This window comes from Oncorhynchus mykiss, chromosome 24 (assembly GCF_057628025.1).
Source record: "Oncorhynchus mykiss isolate SJ-2025 chromosome 24, ASM5762802v1, whole genome shotgun sequence".
Taxonomy (NCBI): Eukaryota; Metazoa; Chordata; class Actinopteri; order Salmoniformes; family Salmonidae; genus Oncorhynchus; species Oncorhynchus mykiss.
In genome coordinates, this window is record NC_143045.1 from 17735912 (window position 1) to 17758509 (window position 22598).

The 22598-nt window shown below is 41.9% G+C and overlaps 1 long non-coding RNA gene across 1 annotated transcript; it reads left to right on the top strand.

The window, feature by feature from the left end:
• Window positions 1–17592: 17592 nt before the first annotated feature.
• Window positions 17593–21393, top strand: LOC149972380 (uncharacterized). Its single transcript, XR_016491343.1, has 2 exons — window positions 17593–17878; window positions 20789–21393. It is a non-coding gene; the product is annotated as an uncharacterized LOC149972380 (long non-coding RNA).
• The last annotated feature ends 1205 nt before the right edge of the window (window positions 21394–22598 follow it).

Genomic DNA, 22598 nt, shown 5'->3' on the forward strand with positions numbered 1-22598 from the left:
TCTGTCATTGCCAACAAAGGGTATATAACAAAGTACTGAGATAAACTTTTGTTATTGACCAAATACTTATTTTCCACCATAATTTGCAAATAAATTCATTAAAAATCCTACAATGTGATTTTATGGAGAAAAAAAATCTAATTTTGTCTGTCATCGTTGAAGTGTACCTATGATGAAAATTACAGGCCTCTCTCACGTGTGGGAGAACTTGCACAATTGGTGGCTGACTAAATACTTTTTTGTCCCACTGTATATGATAAACAGAGAGTAGCAGTAGCGTAAAATAGGGGTTGGCGGGTGGCAGGACACAATGCAGATAGCCCGGTTAGCCAATGTGCGGAGGCACTGGTTGGTCGGGACAATTTTTTTATTTCACCTTTATTTAAAGGCTAGTTGAGAACAATTTCTCATTTGCAACTGCGACCTGGCCAAGATAAAGCAAAGCAGTTCGACATACAACAGAGGTACACATGGAATAAACAAACATACAATCAATAATACAGTAGAAGTCTATATACACCATGTGCAAATGAGGTAGGATAAGGGAGGTAAGGCAATGAATAGGCCATGGTGGCAAAGTAAGTACAATATAGCAATTAAACACTGGAATGGTAGAATGTGCAGAAGATGAATGTGCAAGAAGAGATACTGGGGTGCAAAGGAGCAAGATAAATAAATACAGTATGGGGATGGGGTAGATAGGATGGGCTATTTACAGATGGGATATGTACAGGTGCAGTGATCTGTGAGCTGCTCTGACAGCTGGTGCTTAAAGCTAGTGAGGGAAGTAAAAGTCTCCAGCTTTAGTGATTTTTGGCTTGAGGTATTGAGGTAGTATGTACATGAATGTATACTTAAATTGACTATGCATGTATGATAAACAGAGAGTAGCAGCAGCGTAAAAGGGGGGGTTGGGGGGAGGGGGGGCACACAATGTAAATAGTCTGGGTGGCTGTTTGATTACCTGTTCAGGAATCTTATGGCTTGGGGGTAAAAACTGTTGAGAAGCCATTTTGTCCTGTACTTGACACTCCGGGACCACTTGCCATGCGGTAGTAGAGAGAACAATCTATGACTGGGGTGGCTGGGGTCTTTGACAATTTTTTAGGGCATTCCTCTGAGACTGCCTGGTGTAAAGGTCCTGGACGGCAGGCAGCTTAGCCCCAGTGATGTACTGGGCTATACGCACTACCCTCTATAGTGCCTTGTGGTCGGAGGCCAAGCAATTGCTGTACCAGGCAGTGATGCAACCAGTCAGGATGCTCTCGATGTTGCAGCTGTAGAATCTTTTGAGGATCTGCGGACCTATGCCAAATCTTTTTAGTTTTCTGAGGGGGGAATAGGCTTGTCGTGCCCTCTTCACGACTCTCTTGGTGTGTTTGGACCATTCTAATTTGTTGTTGATGTGGACACCAAGGAACTTGATGCTCTCAACTTGCTCCACTACAGCTCGGTCGATGAGAATGGGGGCGTGCTCGGTCCTCCTTTTCCTGTAGTTCACAATCATCTCCTTAGTCTTGGTTACGTTGAGAGATAGGTTGTTATTCTGGCACCACCTGGCCAGGTCTCTGACCTCCTCCCTACAGGCTGTCTCGTCGTTATCGGTGATCAGGCCTACCACTGTTGTGTCGTCTGCAAACTTGGTGTTGGAGTCGTGCCTGGCCATGCAGTCGTGGGTGAACAGGAGGTTCAAGGGGGGTACTGAGCATGCACCCATGGGGGGCTCCAGTGTTGAGGATCAGCATAGCAGATGTGTTGCTACCTACCCTCACCCCCTGGGGGTGGCCCGTCAGGAAGTCCAGGATCCAGTTGCAGAGGGAGGTGTTTAGTCCCAGGATCCTTAGTTTAGTGATGAGCTTGAGGGTACTATGGTGTTGAACGCTGAGCTGCAGTCAGTGAACAGCATTCTCACATAGGTGTTCCTTTTGTCCAGGTGGGAAAGGGCAGTGTGGAGTGCAATAGAGATTGCATCATCTGTAGATCTGTTTGGGCGGAATGCAAATTGGAGTGGATCTAGGGTTTCTGGGATAATGGTGTTGATGTGAGCCCTTACCAGCCTTTCAAAACACTTCATGTCTACGGGCGTGAGTGTTACGGGTCTGTAGTCATTTAGGCAGGTTGCTTTCGTATTCTTGTGCACAGGGACTATAGTGGTCTGCTTGAAACATGTTGGTATTACAGACTCAATCAGGGACATGTTGAAAATGTCAGTGAAGACACCTGCCAGTTGGTCAGCACATGCCCGGAGCAGACGTCTTGGTAATCCTTCTGGCCCCTCAGCCTTGTGAATGTTGACCTGTTTAAAGGTCTTTCTCATGTCGGCTATGGAGAGAATGATCATACAGTCGTCCGGAACAGTGACACCCAAAATATTGTTGTTTCAGCTGTTTGAAACTGGTGTACAAAACTGAAAGTAAAATACGCCAAAACTAAACTTAACATCGGGAAGCATAGAAATAAAGCACATTGTACAATTCTTCCAGGTCTTAGACTACATGTAGCTTTCAAGTAGAAGGATAGATCTATAACCCACATTTCTATGGGAATTTGGTAGGGTCCCCCAAAAAGTTACATATTGCCACTCTAAGTCTAATTAGTATAATAATGCCTGTATTAGACTAGACATGTCCAAACCAAACATACAGAGAAAGTTAAAGACTTTTCTATAATTGCCTGAGAACCTGCAAACTCTCCGATAGTGCCTGATGTACAGCATGGATAAGTTACAAGATTATCTAACTAGATGCACACAATATACTATAGGTACAAGCATTAAAACAAGAACAAAAACACTATATATTAAAGGAAAATTCCACCCAAAAATATTTTAGTATTTGTTTCATTAGTCAATTGTTGATATATACCCAAAATGTTTTGCATGTCAGTAATCAAGTTTTCAAGATCTATAACGTTCAATATACAGAAATACAACCGGTATGATGCATTTTAGAGACCAACGGAGTTACAGCATAGGTCATAACTGCACCTTAAAATGACCCCAACTCAGTGAAGCGTATCTGGCTTATCTTCCTGTGTTGGCTGCTAATGTCCACGTAAGCGCAATCAGGCTTACGTGGACATTAGCAGAGTAATTAAGCTAACAAATGAGTAATTGCAGTCAAATGTTGACACACGCAAACCTGTGAACAATCTATTACAGATCTAGACCTACACAAGAACTCTAACAGGGTGTGTATGAAGCTTCGAGAGGAATAATGTGATATATTACTGTAGATATTATTTTAGTTTTTTTTATACAGTTTAATGTTGTAATCGAGGAATACAGTTAAACATGTTTTTATACATTCAGTGTGAATTAATAAATGTACTGGTCATCGCAGTAAAAGGATTAACACTTCTCAGCCCCCAGAAATAATCATAACAACGGACAGACCAGTTAAAAGCTTAGTATTATTGTACATAAAAGGTGGAGGTAATAAATGTATGTCTGATGAAGGGTATGTTAAATCCACAAAATATTATGTGAAACAACTGGACATCATATGACCTCTGGGGTTGACAGAGAAAAGGACAAGGGACCTAAAACATATGAGATACATTTCTCAAGTTAAAGTCTACTTAAATATTTAAGATATGTACAACCCTTGCATATTATATCCCAAGCAACAATTTAGTCAAATGATCAAGTATGTCCTGAGTTATGATTGCTTTTGTGAGGAATTCCTATGGTCTTGGTCCTACCGAACAATGGAGCTAGTGGTTTTCGTTGGATGGGTTTTCTTTGGCCCCGCCCTAACAGATATTGATTGAATCTATTTAAAGTTCAGTAATTATCTGACACCTAAGCCAGGTGTTGGTTTCATGAAACACAAATTCTGTTTTGTCTGTTTCAGTGTCAGCACCTGGTACACCTAGTCTCAATGAAAACAACCTGGAGCTCGTACTACACACCTTCACGTCTGGAAACTAAGTAGACCTTCCTGTTCTGCGCGGGAGGGGGGTTGCACGTTTGCTAATTTGATCTGGGACCAATGTGTATTCAGTATCCGTTCAGTATGCGTGTAGTCTCAGTATCCATTCTCCTATCAGAAACATATAGGCTTTATCAGTAGCATATAGAGTGAAGTTTTTAAAAAAGCAAGTCCACAAGATGGTGCAGCGCTACTCTTACGTTCTTTGGAGAAAACCCTGCCTACACATTTCCAGAGTTGCAGAGAGTTCCAGAGCTCACGGCCACGGTACAGATGGCTGTTCCCTTCAGTTAGAATGTCAATATAGAGCCCCATTGTCACCGTTGGACGAACACAGCAGAGCAGACCAGAGCTGAACAGAACAGGGTCCACTGGCAACCCTCCAGAACACTCTGCAGACGCCCAGACCACACTCCAGATGTTGTTCATCTGAAATTACATTACTGCATCCACGAGATATGGTACAAAGTGTGTCTCGTCCAACATCCAAGCCCAGGCAACCGCCATGAAGTGGCCGATGAATACTGGTCAGAGTAGAACCAGGTCTAGGCAACAGAACGGGCGAGTCATGTTTGAAATTAAGTTTTGCAAGGATTTTAGGTTTAAGTACATTTCATCATTCTCATTCAATTCAAAGTGCATGTAGCAGCTGACTACATGCTCTTGTTGGAGTTTTTTCCCTCTTATTCTTCAGCCTTTGTGGTTACATTCTTGTCATACTTTCACTGACATGCATGTTTTAGGTCTAACCTCCTAGGGGTAATGTTCTCATTAACCAATGGCAGGTGTTGGCTCGCAAAAACATAGCCTGAAGGCCTGTAGCCTAATCTATTAATGAAAAGGTATTCTTTAGAATATCTGAGTATTTCTGCAGTCAAATTTCAGGTTTAGAATCATCTTTGGATAGTAGCCACAGTACAAGACTACGCTAAACTTTGGGGGTTGGGTGACTGCTATTGTAGGCCACTGTAGATGATGAACCTGCTTTTCCTTTAAAGGAAATTCTGGGTCACGTTCAGGGTATTCAAATGTCATCGGTTTCCCAGGGCTATGGGAACTAAATAATGAGCTTATCAACTTCAGAGTTCAGCATGGCAGACATTTCTGCCCTATGATTTAACACACTAGTTCCCTTTGAAACAGTCTCTATGAGCTGGGCAGTCTTTCTCATTGTTATATAATGAAAAGGTCTCTATGAGCTGGGCAGTCTTTTTCATTGTTATATCCCAGGAAACAAGCTGCCAGACAAGAGAAGTAGACAAGTGCATTATATGTCATGGCATTACAGTACAATCAATCTGCTCACCTCTGACCTAATATACATAATTCCACTTAACGTTTGACATTTTCTATCTACAAAATCCACACTACTTCCATGGTATTCTGCCTACTTCACACCAACCTGCTAAACCCAAACCCTCTCTCTCTCCATCTTGGTATTTGGTATTTTATTAGGATTTCCATGAACTGTTGCAAAAGCAGCAGCTACTCTTCCTGGGTCCATCTAGCCTATACCTCCATCCCTTCCCTTCCCAACAAAAATAACATAATTGGCTAACTTAAGCGAAGAAATTATATCAGATTCATAATACTAATAATGATAATATTAGAATGTTTGGGGAATGTTTGAGCTGGGACTTATCAGCATCTTATCAGCTTTCTCAGGGCTTCTAGAAGACATGGAGGCATGCTGGTCCGGCAGGGTGCCATCCAGAGAGAGGCCGGAAGAGAGAAAGAGAGAGATTGAGAGAGAAAGCAGGCTTCTGGCAGAGTTTATAGGTGATACAAGTCACGGGTGCACCTCAGCCACGCTAAAGTTCAGTGTGTGAAATCAGAGGGCATGTTGTCCAGTCCTCTGCCAGTCTCTATGGGGGTGCCACAGGGTTCAATTCTCGGGCCGACTCTTTTCTCTGTATATATCAATGATGTTGCTCTTGCTGCAGGCGATTCCCCGATCCACCTCTACGCAGACGACACCATTCTGTATACTTTTGGCCCTTCCTTGGACACTGTGCTATCTAACCTCCAAACGAGCTTCAATGCCATACAACACTCCTTCCGTGGCCTCCAACTGCTCTTAAACGCAAGTAAAACCAAATGCATGCTTTTCAACCATTCGCTGCCTGCACCAGCAAACCCGACTAGCATCACCACCCTGGATGGTTCCGACCTAGAATATGTGGACATCTATAAGTACCTAGGTGTCTGGCTAGACTGCAAACTCTCCTTCCAGACTCATATCAAACATCTCCAATCCAAAATCAAATCTAGAATCGGCTTTCTATTCCGCAACAAAGCCTTCTTCACTCACGCCGCCAAACTTACCCTAGTAAAACTGACTATCCTACCGATCCTCGACTTCGGTGATGTCATCTACAAAATACTCTACTCAGCAAACTGGATGCAGTTTATCACAGTGCCATCCGCTTTGTTACGAAAGCACCTTATACCACCCACCACTGCGATCTGTATGCTCTAGTCGGCTGGCCCTCGCTACATATTCGTCGCCAGACCCACTGGCTTTAGGTTATCTACAAGTCCATGCTAGGTATCTCAGTTCACTGGTCACGATGGCAACACCCACCCATAGCATGCGCTCCAGTAGGTGTATCTCACTGATCATCCCTAAAGCCAACACCTCATTTGGCCGCCTTTCCTTCCAGTTCTCTGCTGCCTGTGACTGGAACGAATTGCAAAAATCATTGAAGTTGGAGACTTTTATCTCCCAACTTTAAACATCTGCTATCTGAGCAGCTAACCGATCGCTGCAGCTGTACATAGTCCATCGGTAAATAGCCCACCCAATTTACCTACCTCATCCCCATACTGTTTTTATTTATTTACTTTTCTTCTCTTTTGCACATCAGTATCTCTACCTGCACATGACCATCTGATCATTTATCACTCCAGTGTTAAATTGCAAATTATTCGCCCACCTCCTCATTCCTTTTGCACACAATGTATATAGACTCTTTAAAAAAAAATGTATTTATTTATTTTTCTACTGTGTTATTGAGTTGTTTATTGTTTACTCCATGTGTAACTGTGTTGCTGTCTGTTCACACTGCTATGCTTTATCTTGGCCAGGTCGCAGTTGCAAATGAGAACGTGTTCTCAACTAGCCTACCTGGTTAAATAAAGGTGAAATAAAATAAAAATGAATTTAAAAAAGATGCTGATGAAACTTCCTCTCAGCATCTCACTCGAGTAAGAGCAACAGGCATGCTTCAGATACCACAGACCATTTAGTGAAACGTTAACACATTTATGTGTTTCTATCTGGACACAACATGTGGATGATATGATAACTACAGTAAGATCTAGCTAACAACTTCCTTTTCCCTCATGTTAAAGAAAAAGACAAAAACTGCAAGAACTATAGAGAACATATTCAAAATCATTGCTGTAAAAATTACCTCCTGACCCATTATATCACCAGCCATATGCTTAATCCTTTGGGATTAACCCATGTCTCAGAGCTCCATTAAGAACACTGTCACTTACTGTAGCTTTTCATTTCTGATACATACACACTTCCTAGACATTTTTACCACTTCCTTATGTCCCCCATTACAGTCTGCCCCCAGAGCGAGATACAGTGCCACGAATCGATGGCGATGGCTTATTTTAATTAACACCAATGTGGAACAGCAATTTGAAAACTGAGCCAATCCCCTGATAAACTGGTATGTTCTCACACTAGACCCACTCCAAGAGGAGATACTTGCCAACAATCTGCCTCGCAGAAACAATCGCGAAGGAACTGCCACATCCTCCTTCGGAACCAACTTCAGGCCCTAATCAATCACCATGCAATGGGCTTCCTGACCCATTGGACTCACATGCCAACCACCATCATTCTCTCACCCCCCCTTCTCTTTCTCTCTCTTCTCCCTCCTGAATGCTCGCACCAAGTTGCTACTTCGGGTGAAACTTATAGTACAATAGTCATTCCAGTTTAATAGAATCATAAAAATACTCCACTTATAGTCAGCAGAGGAGGAAAATCGTTGGAGGATTTAAAAAAATGCAACAGTCAGTTTGGACCCATTTGAGAGCTGCATGTCAAATGTTTCAGGATTTTAGAAGTTCTGACTAAAGCTTCAGAACAGCCCCTTTATCTGAGAACTTAAGGGATACTATGCATGTTATTACAACCCATCATTTTAAAGGACAACATCAATCTTTGTGAAGTTAGTAGTTCATTGGATGACTATTGCAGCTTTAGGCCATTGATTTCCAGAATCCATGTTCACTTTCGTTAATGGTCCTATTTTGTGGGACTTTTTATTCTGTCATGAGAAAGAGATTTAACTGCAGGAGAATGAGCTCTAGGTATATTTTAAGCAGAGAATAAAACCCCTGATTTTTGTCATTTTAACAGGGCAAATCGATTTCCTTCTGGCATTGACTTCATCTTTCTATTCTCTCCAGAGAAAATGTCAAATAAAGGTCAAGACATTGACACCATGCCAGTACCAGACCATACGGCCCAAGTCAAGGAACCCATGGCAGCATTTCGTTATATGTCTTTCCAGAATCTCAATATTTTTTTTATCTGAACTGGTACATGAAAGAAAAAAGAAACCTGCATTCTGCTTTCGCTACTATCACTGTTCTTTGTTAAGCTTTATGCATCCGCTTCTTGGCGTTCGTCAGAGATTTTTTTCTGGACTGGCACAACACTGATTCATAGAAACATGAACCTAATCAAGGCATTGTTGTATTTGGCAAACTAATATCAAAACAGACTTTGAATGTCAAATTATGGGGCAGAAAATAAATTGGGAATGGCTGGCTTTAAGAGAATTCCCAGGAGCTATTGAGTGATCTCACCAGAGATTGCCATTGAACTCAAGCCAAGTTAAGTGGCCTTGTGGCATTGTAAACGGTGTTCGCTTAATAATACTGTCTACAGTATTGAGTCATATGTCTTATGGTGACACAAAACCAACACTGTGGTGTACTGAAACAACTCTTGGTTATGCTGATGCGTCCATGATGTCTAATGGCTAGGGCCTTTTAAAGGGTCATCAAAAATACATTTTGATCCCTGGCGCTGAGAGGAAAAGATAACATAAACAAAAGGGCACCTAATTACAGATAACAGGACTCACACCCTGATCTGTTTCACCTGTCTTTGTGCTTGTCTCCACCCCCCTCAAGGTGTCGCCCATCTTCCCCATTATCCACTGTGTATTTATACCTGTGTTCTCTGTCTGTTACCAGTTAGTTTTGTTTGTGAAACCTACCACCATTTGTTCCCCTGCTCCTGTCTGTTTCTTGCTCCTGTTTCCTAGTCCTTTCCGGTGTTGACTCTTCTGTCTGCCCTGACCCTGAGACTGCCTGCCGTTCTGGTCCCTTTGCACCCTCTCTGGATTATTGACCCCTGCCTGCCCTGACCCTGAGACTGCCTGCCGTTCTGGTCCCTTTGCACCCTCTCTGGATTACTGACCCCTGCCTGCTCTGACCCTGAGACTGCCTGCCGTTCTGGTCCCTTTGCACCCTCTCTGGATTACTGACCCCTGCCTGCTCTGACCCTGAGACTGCCTGCCGTTCTGGTCCCTTTGCACCCTCTCTGGATTATTGACCCCTGCCTGCTCTGACCCTGAGACTGCCTGCCGTTCTGGTCCCTTTGCACCCTCTCTGGATTATTGACCCCTGCCTGCCTTTGACCTGTCGTTTGCCTGCCCCTGTATTAGACATACACTTTTGTTTATTCAACACTGTCTGCATCTGGGTCTTACCTGAAACGCGATAGATGGTTATTAATCACAGTTTCTTAAAGATATGGTGATTGACAGAAAGGGTAGATAGTCTCTGTTGTGACAGAAATTACTCGCTATAATGCATTGCTCTTTTTACTTTGAGACATGTTGGCTGCCGCCAACTTACAAACAATAGTTGATGTAGTGTGAAGATAAATAGTTGCAGGTATTGTTCCTTCAGAGTAGTGTTTCCAATATTACAAAATATAGCCGTGTCTCTCAGCCCTGGTCTCTTTATTTTTTACCATGATGCAATCCATTTCTGTCAATCAGTTTATCCTACAGTGCTGAAAGTTTGATGTTGGATAGCATGATGAAATGGTAATCAAACCTTGATTAATAAGATGGATGTTTAACGGATGAATTGCGGGAAGCCAGCGTCTCATCTGGACATATTTATAGAGCCTTTAAATCTTTTGATTCAGGCTCTGACAATAGGCGAAGTGATTCTCACATGAATTCCGTTTACATAAGTTGCAAATACATGATTGCCCAATGATCACACAATGCTGTTTTTTGGCCATCGGAGGCCAAGATTTCCTGACTGGTTTATCCAGCTGTGCACTGGAGTGGAGGCTGGCTAAAGGCTGTGGACCACTTTGGCTGTTTTACCCCCTGTGGACTACAGAGAAAGGGAGTCAAGAATTTGTGTTTCTGTTGCTTCAAGAATTACAAATGAAGGGTCTCATTGCACATAAACTATCTCGAACAGTTGTAAAATTTATGATTTCAGAATATCACACCACAACTCCGACTTCAACTGTACATATGGACGACCGATGTCAGAGCGAAACGGACTAAGATACATAGAGTACAGTATATACATACATATGAGGTGAATAATGCAAGATATGTAAACATTAAGTGAAATGAGACACTGTAGAATAGTATAGAAAACAGTATATACAGTTGAAGTCGGAAGTTTACATACACCTTAGCCAAATATATTTAAACTCAGTTTCTGACATTTCCTGACATTTAATCCTTGTAAAAATTCCTTGTCTTAGGTCAGTTAGGATCACCACTTTATTTTAAGAATGTGAAATGTCAGAATAGTTGCAGGAATGATTTATTTCAGCTTTTATTTCTTTCATCACATTCCCAGTGGGTCAGAAGTTTACATACACTCAATTAGTATTTGGTAGTATTGCCTTTAAATTGTTTAACTTTGGTCTAACGTTTCGGATAGCCTTCCACAAGCTTCCCACAATAAGTTGAGTGTTTATACTTGCATACTATTGTTTGTACAGACGAACGTGGTACCTTCAGGCATTTGGGAATTGCTCCCAAGGATGAACCAGACTTGTGGAGGTCTACACTTTTTTTCTGAGGTCTTGGCTGATTTCTTTTGATTTTCCCATGATGTCAAGCAAAGAGGCACTGAGTTTGAAGGTAGGCCTTGAAGTACATCCACAGGTACACCTCCAATTGACTCACATGATGTCAATTAGCCTATCAGAAGCTTCTAAAGAATTTTCCAAGCCTCATTTTCCAGTCAACTTAATGTAACTTCTGACCCACCGGAATTGTGATACAGTGAATTATAAGTGAATTAATCTGTCTGTAAACAATTATTCTACTTTGTGTCGTGCACAAAGTAGATGTCCTAACCGACTTGCCAAAACTATAGTTTGTTAACAAGACATTTGTGGAGTGGTTGAAAAACTAGTTTTAATGACTTCAACCTAAGTGTATGTAAACTTCCGACTTCAACTGTACCTATGACATGAGTAATACCGGATATGTAAACATTAAGTGACTAAGATACCGTAGAATAGTATAGAATACTGTATATACATATGCGATGAGTAATGCAAGATATGTAAAATAAATGTAAGTGACTAAGATACCGTAGAATTGTATAAATACAGTATTTACATAGGAGATCAGTAATGCCAGATATGTAAACATTATTAAAGTGACTAGTGTTCCATTCCTTAAAGTGGCAGTGATTTCTAGTCTATGCCTAAAGGGAGCAGCATCTATTGTGCTAGTGATGGCTGTTTAAAAGTCTGATGGCCTTGGGATAGAAGCTGTTTTTCAGTCTCTCAGTCACAGTTTTGATGCACCTGTACTGACCTCGCCTTCTGGATTATAACGGGGTGAAGGCAGGCAGTGGCTCGGGTGGTTGATGTCCTTGATCTTTTTGGCCTTCCTGTGACATTGGGCGCTGTAGGTGTCCTGGAGGGCAGGTAGTTTGCCCCCGGTGATGCGTTGGGCAGACCGCACCACCCTCTGGAGAGCTTTGCGGTTGTCGGAGATGCAGGTTGCCATACCAGGTGGTGATACAGCCGAACAGGATGCGTTCAATTGTGCATCTGTTGTTAAAGGAATTTAATTCCATTATGTTCATCAACCAATTCAATATAAAACACTCTGCTCATTTCTAAGAATTTTCTAAGAAACTTATTTGCATAAAATAGACAGAGACCAGTCTCAAAATCAATCAATAGCGTTTATTCTCGAGAGTACTCATCATAGTACAATATACATCAGGTTATATACTAAAAATGACGTCACAGGTTTTAAAATGTCCTTCCTCCACTCCGATACAATGGCAGTATAGTTCACAAGCCTTCCCACATTGTCTACCACCTGTTAAATAATCTACTAGTAGCCCAAGGTCTATCCCCTCCCTGGGTAGAGACAGGATGTCCTGTAAGGAACACAATATTCCAGCCAGTCTGACAATAACTCCATTAGTTTCTAACAAGTCCTTGTTCTAATTCTTGATTATAATTACACACATTATATTCAGTACTATGATTATAATAAGATTCATACATCCATACAGTAACATAGTAGTATTCTGTTTAGTTATAGTTTTAAGCTAAATGTATACATAATTTTGTCATTATTCATAAAAATCCCATAACATCTGTAAAAGTTTGTACGGGTGAAGCCAAATTTCTTTAGCCTCCTGAGGTTGAAGAGGCCCTTCTTTACCACCATTTCAGTTTGTCAGTGATGTTTATGCCAAGGAACGTGAAGCTTTCCACCTTCTCGACTGCAGTCCCATCGATGTAGATAGGGGGTGCACCCTGTGCTGTTTCCTGAAGTCCACGATCATCTCCTTTGTTATTTTGATGTTGAGTGAGAGGTTGTTTTCCAGGCACCACACTCCCCTCACCTCAAGCCTACTACTGTTGTGTCGTTTGCAAACTTGATTATTGAGTTGGAGGCGTGCTTGGCCACGCAGTCATGGGTGAACAGGGAGTACAGGAGGGGGCTGAGCACGCACCCTTGTGGGGCCCCAGTGTTGAGGATCAGTGGAGGTGATGTTTCCTACCTTCACCACCTGGGGGGCGGCCCGTCAGGACACAGTTGCACAGGGCAGGGTTCAACGCCCTGCTCAAGGGCACATTGACAGATCTCCCACAAGGTCAAAAACGGTGACACGAACCAGCGATCCATCAGCCACCGGCCTGAGCTCCGAACCGCCAGGCCACCAGCCCTCCAAGATCCCCCACCCCCCACAGTTCCCCAGGAGCTGCCCCTCAACCAGATAATATTTGTTACATACCAATGCCGTCATCCAACTGTCAATACGAATAGGCCACATTTCAATAACACTTGATTTCAACTTTTTTTGTCTAAACTCAGTGTAAGCCAAGTTAAACAATTCCTTACATAATTGAATGAACACCAGAATATACAACTTAAATATACAATTCATCTTATTGCAATAACGTCATTTTATTGCATAAATATAAGATTTATCTTATTGCAATCGTGAGGAATCTACAAGTTGCCATTCACTCCACATGTTATTGGTCAAAAGCTCAATATTGTGTGTTCATTACACATACTGGGTTCACTAATTACCCAAAGGATTTAATAGAGAGGCGTTTTAATACATTGTGCCATTCTGTCGTAATGTTTATGTTACAGTGGGAAAACATCTGTACAAATTGTTAGGGTTATATATCTATCTTGTCATTATGGACAATTAAGCCACTCCATTAAAACAACTAAGTATGTTTTTAATCAATCAGTTTGGCTTTTAGAAACTGAGAATGTCCTCAAAGACTGTAGATGGAGGTTGTCACACCCTGATCTGTTTCACCTGTCTTTGTGTTCGTCTCCACCCTCCTCCAGGTGTCGCCCATCTGCCCCATTATCCCCATTGTATTTACACTGGCAACACAAAGTATGTGAACCCTTTGGATCTGGATTTCTTCAAAAATTGTTCATAAAATCGGATCTGATCTTATCTAAGTCACAACAACAGACAAACACAGTCTGCTTAAACACACACATTATTGTATTTTTCTTGTCTATTTTGAATAGATGATTTAAACATTCACAGTGTAGGTTGGAAATAGTACGTGAACCTCTAGGCTAATGACTTCTCCAAAAGCTAATCAGAGTCAGGAGTCAGCTAACCTGGAGTCCAATCATTGAGACGAGATTGGAGATGTTGGTTGGAGCTGCCCTGCCCTGCCTCGAACAAAAGAGATCTCAGAAGACGTAAGATTATGAATTGTTGACTTGCATAAAGCTGGAAAGGGTAACAAAGGTACTTATAAAAGCCTTGGTGTTCATCAGTCCACAGTAAGATAAATTGTCTATAAATGGAGAAAGTTCAGCACTGTTGCTACTTTCCCTAGGAGTGGCCGTCCTGCAAAGAGGACTGCAAGAGCACAGCACAGAATGATCATTAAGGTTAAGAAGAATCCTAGAGTGTCAGCTAAAGACTTACAGAAATCTCTGGAACAAGCTAACAAGTAAGGCTATCTGTCCGCGAATTGAAGCTCAACAGAAGTTGGGTGATGCAACAGGACAATGGCCCAAAACACAGAAATACGTCTTCTGGAGTAGCTCAGTCAGAGTCCTGACCCCAACCCGATTGAGATGCTGTGGCATGACCTCAAGAGAGTGGTTCACACCAGACATCCCAAGAATATTGCTGAACTGACACAGTTTTGTAAAGAGGAATGGTCCAAAATTCCTCCTGACCGTTGTGCAGGTCTAATCCGCAACTACAGAAAACGTTTGGTTGAGGTTATTGCTGCCAAAGGAGGGTCAACCAGTTATTAAATCTAAGGTTTCAAATACTATTTCCAGCCTGCACTGTGAAACACGGTGTGTTTACTAAAGACATGAAAACGTATAATTGTTTGTGGATCTACCCTTACCGGATCCGGGAGAATTGTCATCAACTGACACTAAGTAGCATAACGCAACGGACAAAAAAATCTTACTAGAAAATATTAATATTCATGAAATCACAAGTGAAATATATTCAAACACAGCTTAGCCTTTTGTTAATCACCCTGTCATCTTAGATTTTGAAAATATGCTTTACGGCCAAAGCAAGACAAGCATTTGTGTAAGTTTATCGATAGCCTAGCATAGCATTATGCCTAGCTAGCAGCAGGCAATCTGTTCACGAAAATCAGAAAAGCAATCAAATTAAATAGTTTACCTTTGATGAGCTTCGGATGTTTTCACTCACGAGACTCCCAGTTAGATAGCAAATGTCCCTTTTTTCCAGAAAAATTATTTTTGTAGCCAAAAACAGCTCTGTTAGTTCTTCACGTTTGGCTGAGAAAACGACCGGAAATTGCGGTCACAACAACGCCGAATAATATCGACAGAAACATGGCAAACGTTGTTTATAATCAATCCTCAAGGTGTTTTTCAAATATCTGTTAGATAATATATACACCAGGATAGAGCTTTTTTCAGTAAGACCGGGTGGAAAAATGGCTACCTCTGTATTTTGTGCGAGAAATACACAAAGAGCCATCAGGTGGACACTGACGCAATATTGTTGTACACGCTAATTTTTCAAAATAAAAGCCTGAAACTACAGTGCCTTGCGAAAGTATTCGGCCCCCTTGAACTTTGCGACCTTTTGCCACATTTCAGGCTTCAAACATAAAGATATAAAACTGTATTTTTTTGTGAAGAATCAACAACAAGTGGGACACAATCATGAAGTGGAACGACATTTATTGGATATTTCAAACTTTTTTAACAAATCAAAAACTGAAAAATTGGGCGTGCAAAATTATTCAGCCTCTTTACTTTCAGTGCAGCAAACTCTCTCCAGAAGTTCAGTGAGGATCTCTGAATGATCCAATGTTGACCTAAATTACTAATGATGATAAATACAATCCAGCTGTGTGTAATCAAGTCTCCGTATAAATGCACCTGCACTGTGATAGTCTCAGAGGTCCGTTAAAAGCGCAGAGAGCATCATGAAGAACAAGGAACACACCAGGCAGGTCGAGATACTGTTGTGAAGAAGTTTAAAGCCGGATTTGGATACAAAAAGATTTCCCAAGCTTTAAACATCCCAAGGAGCACTGTGCAAGCGATAATATTGAAATGGAAGGAGTATCAGACCACTGCAAATCTACCAAGACCTGGCCATCCCTCTAAACTTTCAGCTCATACAAGGAGAAGACTGATCAGAGATGCAGCCAAGAGGCCCATGATCACTCTGGATGAACTGCAGAGATCTACAGCTGAGGTGGGAGACTCTGTCCATAGGACAACAATCAGTCGTATATTGCTCAAATCTGGCCTTTATGGAAGAGTGGCAAGAAGAAAGCCATTTCTTAAAGATATCCATAAAAAGTGTTGTTTAAAGTTTGCCACAAGCCACCTGGGAGACACACCAAACATGTGGAAGAAGGTGCTTTGGTCAGATGAAACCAAAATTGAACTTTTTGGCAACAATGCAAAACGTTATGTTTGGCGTAAAAGCAACACAGCTGAACACACCATCCCCACTGTCAAACATGGTGGTGGCAGCATCATGGTTTGGGCCTGCTTTTCTTCAGCAGGGACAGGGAAGATGGTTAAAATTGATGGGCAGATGGATGGAGCCAAATACAGGACCATTCTGGAAGAAAACCTGATGGAGTCTGCAAAAGACCTGAGACTGGGACGGAGATTTGTCTTCCAACAAGACAATGATCCAAAACATAAAGCAAAATCTACAATGGAATGGTTCAAAAATAAACATATCCAGGTGTTAGAATGGCCAAGTCAAAGTCCAGACCTGAATCCAATCGAGAATCTGTGGAAAGAACTGAAAACTGCTGTTCACAAATGCTCTCCATCCAACCTCACTGAGCTCGAGCTGTTTTGCAAGGAGGAATGGGAAAAAATGTCAGTCTCTCGATGTGCAAAACTGATAGAGACATACCCCAAGCGACTTACAGCTGTAATCGCAGCAAAAGGTGGCTCTACAAAGTATTAACTTAAGGGGGCTGAATAATTTTGCACGCCCAATTTTTCAGTTTTTGATTTGTTAAAAAAGTTTGAAATATCCAATAAATGTCGTTCCACTTCATGATTGTGTCCCACTTGTTGTTGATTCTTCACAAAAAAAATACAGTTTTATATCTTTATGTTTGAAGCCTGAAATGTGGCAAAAGGTCGCAAAGTTCAAGGGGGCCGAATACTTTCGCAAGGCACTGTATGTCTTCTGATACTAGACACATTAAGGAAGCCATAGAAAAAGGAATCTTGTTGATATCCCATTCACTGCTCAATAGGGAAGCATAGGAAGGGACTCTTATTTAGAAACCGCTGCGTTGCTGATTGGATTTTTCTCATTCTTTTGCCTGCAATATCAGTTCTGTTATACTCACAGACAATATCTTTACAGTTTTGGAAACCTTAGAGTGTTTTCTATCCTAAGCTGTCAATTATATGCATATTCTATTTTCTGGTCCTGAAAAATAGCCCGTTTACTTTGGGAACGTTATTTTTCCAAAAATAAAAAAAATGACCCCTAGATTCAACAAGTTAAGCCGACTATCTGTCTATTGTTGTGACTTAGATGAAGATGAGATCAGATTGTATGACCAATTTATATAGAAGCCCAGGTAATTCCAAAGAGTTCACATACTTTTTCTTGCCACTGTCTTATCAAGCCTACCAGCGCTTTTCCCTCACTCCTGTTTTCTCTCTAGTCCCTGTTTTCCTGGTTTTGACCATTCTGCATGTCCTGCTCTGCTCTGGATTACTGACCTCGGCTTGATCTTTCGTTTGCCTGCCCCCTGTTTTTGTAATAAACTTTTGTTACTTCGAACTGTCTGCATCTGGGTATTACCCTGAGGTCTGATAGAGGTGGCTTTATACTAAAGGTTATACAAACTAAAACCAACTGACCAGCCAGGCCAAAGACAAAAATCAATTATTAAATGCCATGTCAAGGTAAGTAGGTTTTGATATTTTGACCAAAACTAGTTTTAATTACTGGTTGAAGTGACAAATCTATTGCCGCATGTTACCTGATTGTACTGTCACAGTAATACTGACCTATCTTCGGCAGTCTATTTTGGTATGATCAGGAGGTGGTGAGACAGTTTATCTCTACATCACTGTCCACATGTCACAGACATCTCTGCTCCGGTGTTAGCATAACCTCCACACAAAGACCTGCAGAATATATTAGGAAACGCTTTTCTGGCCTTCAAGATGTTTGCTACATATCATGCTACTTTCTTCATAGACCAGAGGGACAGAGCATAGCAGATGCTTGGCAAACCCTTTTTTCCTTTATTTTATCCTCTACTTGCAACAAATCTCGCTGTTGGTTAGACCTATGCTAGAGTTGCATTTCAGAGGTCTTCATTTCATAGTGAAGTTTCAGTACTAAATGACAGAGACACACAATTGTACATTTGGGAAATATAGTATTGATTTAAGGCCCTAGTCAGAAAATAAGTTCCTAGTCTTATCATAGAAAGTGGCTTAACTCACTCAGCAATGCATAATGAGACCGAATAGAGCTGCAAGTCCTCAAAGTTGTTAATAGATTGAAACAAGGCAGCTATAAAACTTGGTTCAAAACACGATTACGGTAAAAATGTGCTATATCACATGTCCTTTTAACAGGCTGCTAGCTATTTCCAGTAACACTGGAGTCCTTGTCTGTTTGGACCACTTATTGCATTCTTTGGCCAGAAACTTTAGTCAGTTGATGGTCAGTTTAAGGTCAGGAAGTAATCAAGACAAACTGTAAATAAGAAACACAGGATGAAAAACACAGCAAGGAAACTAAAACACCACTGACCAGACAACAAATATGCAGAGGACATGAACAAAGAATGGGAGCTGCTATTGTACTCTGCAAGTTCTTGACCACACAGGTGGACAGACAAACTGTTTAGTGTGCTGGACTGTGTATCATTAACATCCTGTTAGCATTCACAAATTAAACGTCTAATTTTAGAGAACATTTGATAAACATTCACTTTTTTCCTATTGAGGGAGAAAAATGTGAAAACAAAAGAAAAAAATCAACAATACTTTACTACCCCCAAGGGAAGTGATCTGTTAGCTTGTTTGACTTATCACCCTGAATTACAGGCCATTCCCTGCATATGCAGTGGCAGAAACTCAAACACACAAACATGTAATGCAATGTAATGCAATGTAACCTCTGGGCTTCTCTGAGTATAAGTTCAAAAGCAATGTGAGGGACAAAAGTGCCTTGGGTGACTGTAGACCAAAACAGGACACTACAAGACTGAAGGAAAGGCTGGTAAAATGGGGGTAAGTGCACTAGGAGGGAGTGCATTAAATCAAATTCAGAAGTGGAAATATGCAAATATGCTTAAGAAATACCTCTGGAGTTTCTTCCTTTTAGTAACTACTAACAGTGTCTGATTTTACTTTTCCTGCTTTCCCATCCTTCTCCTTCCCCACTATTCCATCTCCTGTATTTTGTCCATTTAAAAAGTCAGAAGTGTCTCTGATGGTGAACCCAAACCTGGCCCAGTCCAGTGCCCATTGTGTCTCTGTCTTCCCTCCCTTAGCTCTGCGGGGCAGCAGAACATTCCCTGGGCAGCTGCTAAAAGTCACACACCAGGTCGGATGTTTGCCTAGAGTCTGAGATCACATCAGATAAAACACTTGCCCTCCCTATGCCTCGCTCTTGGGTGTCACAGGCTCACACAGCACAGGACGGTCAGCCGCCATATTTTCTTTGAAGATACACAGCGATAGGCCTTTGAAATGGAGATTTCCCCCTTGTTTGCGTATTAAAATATGGGTCCTACTCCAATAAAAATGCCACAGGCCCCAATCGATGGCGATGAGCTCTTGGTTCAGTGCAGACCCGGGTCTGCTTTGTGTCAGATCCAGATTCGCACAGCTTTCCCTCAACAGACTCACCGCTCCAGCGCATGGCTGTTGGAGCTGGCTGGTGGGATGCCATGCTATGCATTTCCGTGTTCATTCATTCATTCATTCGTTCATGTTCTGGTTCAAACATAACAACAGAGGTATTTTTCCTCCTGTTCTTGAGATGGACTGTGGTCTCTGTCTCTGTGTGTTCTCTGAAGTCTCAGAAGAATAAATAACTACTAAAATTGATAATGATGTGTTAAGCCTATAGCTTAAGCTTTTGTCCAAAAGTAATCAAACCTTCGGTTGCCAAGAGTTTGAACTGAACAAAATCAAGAAGTTTGGATGGGCTTTGCCTTGCCAATCTATTTAATGGCCTGGACACAAACTCAGTGCAGGGCTACAGATAACATGCACAGTGAGTTGGAGTTGGACACTGATCCTCCATAAAGTAGAGCTCGTCTCTAGTGATGCTGATGTGTATTCCAGGCAACATCAGTTCTCTCCACATAATCTTCCCCTGTGTAATTTTCCAGATTGCAGCCAACACAAACATCAAACAAGACAAACTTTGCAAACACACATCACAGACACAATACACTGTAGGCTACAGTATGTACAGGTATTTCTACAGGTCAAGGTCATTGATTTCCAAACTGAATTGTCAATCACTTATGAGGTAAAAACCAATGCTGTCTTCCTACAGTAGGTGTTGAGTTCTAATGGCACATTCAGACACTGGTTACTACAGTTGTGACTCTTGCTTCTCCCGATGCTTGTTGTTCTGGCCACTTGAACACAGTGTAACTAAAGGTGAAGAAAAAACAACACCGTCAGAAAACCAGAGGTTGTCCTCCCAGCCCAGCCCAGGTCTTTAAGTGTCATTACAGACCTTTAGCTATGAGCTTGTCTTATCTACAACAGTAACTGTGAATACTAAATGAACTTGAGACAGACTAGCATGCATTAAAGGTGCATTTGGTTTTTCAACAGGTGGGTCAGCCCCAAGATCCATTCCAGCCACGCTGCTGTAAGCCAAACAACTGCAACGTTCCGGGAAGGAGTCTTCTGTGCCAGCATTCAAACCCCTCCTGACATAATTGCTTCAATCTCCTCACACTCCTGGGTGAAAAACAATCATTTGCTGACTGTAGGTTACCATGACCAGCTGTTTCCGTGGAGATGATGACTGAGTTGGCCAGGAAGTTGTTAACCTGCAGCACTAAATTAATCACTTCTCATGTGGCATCACACACTCAATCAATCAATCAATCAATCAAATGTATTTATAAAACCCTTTTTACATCAGCCGATGTCACAAAGTGCTGTACAGAAACCCAGCCTAAAACCCCAAACAGCAAGCGATGTAGATGTAGAAGCATGGTGGCTCCCTAGAAAGGTCGGAACCTAGGAAGAAACAGTAGGTCTAGGACAAGATAACACGTCCGGTGAACAGGTCAGGGTTCCATAGCCGCAGCTAGAACAGTTGAAACTAAAGCAGCAGCATGACCAGGTGGAATGGGGACAGCAAAGGGTCAAAAGACCAGGTAGTCCTGAGGCATGGTCCTAGGGCTCAGGTCCTCTGAGAGAAAGAGAAAGAGAAAGAGAAAGAGAAAGAGAAAGAGAATTAGAGGGAGCATACTTAAATTCACACAGGACACCGAATAGGACAGGAGAAATACTCCAGATATAACAGACTGACCCTAGCCCCCAGACACATAAACTATTGCACTGTGGCCCCATCCGACAGGGCCAAACAGGCAGCATATAACCACACCAACTTTTCGAAAGCACAGTCCCCACACCACTAGAGGGATATCTTCAAACACCAGCTTACTACCCTGAGAAAAGGCAGAGTATAGCCCACGAAGATCTCCCCCATTGCACGAACCCGAGGGGGGCACCAACCCGGACAGGAAGATCACGTCAGCAACTCAACCCACTCAAGTGACTCACCCCTCCTAGGGACGGCATGAAAGAGCACCAGTAAGCAAGTGACTCAGCCTCTGTAATAGGGTTAGAGGCAGAGAATCCCAGTGGAGAGAGGGGAACCGGCCAGGCAGAGACAGCAAGGGTGGTTGTCGTTCCAGTGCCTTTCCATTCACCTTCACACCCCTGGGCCAGACTACACTCAATCATAGGACCTACTGAAGAGATGAGTCTCAATAAAGACTTAAAGGTCGAGACCGAGTCTGCGTCTCTCACAAGGATAGACAGACCATTCCATAAAAACTGAGCTCTATAGGAGAAAGCCCTGCTTCTAGCTGTTTGTTTAGAAATTCTAGGGACAGTAAGGAGGACTGCGTCTTGTGACCGTAGTGTATGTGTAGGTATGTACGGCAGGACCAAATCGGAAAGATAGGTAGCAGTAAAACCTTGAAATCAGCCCTAGCCTTAACAGGAAGACAGTGTTGAGAGGCTAGCACTGGAGTAATATGATACATTTTTTGGGTTATAGTCATGATTGTAGCAGCTGTGTTTAGCACTAACTGAAGTTTATTTTGTGCTTTATCCGGGTAGCCGGAAAGTAGAGCATTGCAGTAGTCTAATCTAGAAGTGACAAAAGCATGTATGAATTTTTCAGCATCATTTTTGGATAGAAAGTTTCAGATTCTTGCAATGTTACGAAGATGGAAAAAAGCTGTCCTTGAATTATTCTTGAAATGTTCGTCAAAGGGAGATTAGGGTCCAGAGTAACGCCGAGGTCCTTCACAGTTTTATTTGAGACGACTGTACAACCAAGATTAATTGTCAGATCCAACAGACCTACATCATATTTGTAAATGGGCTAATTGGCAACAGC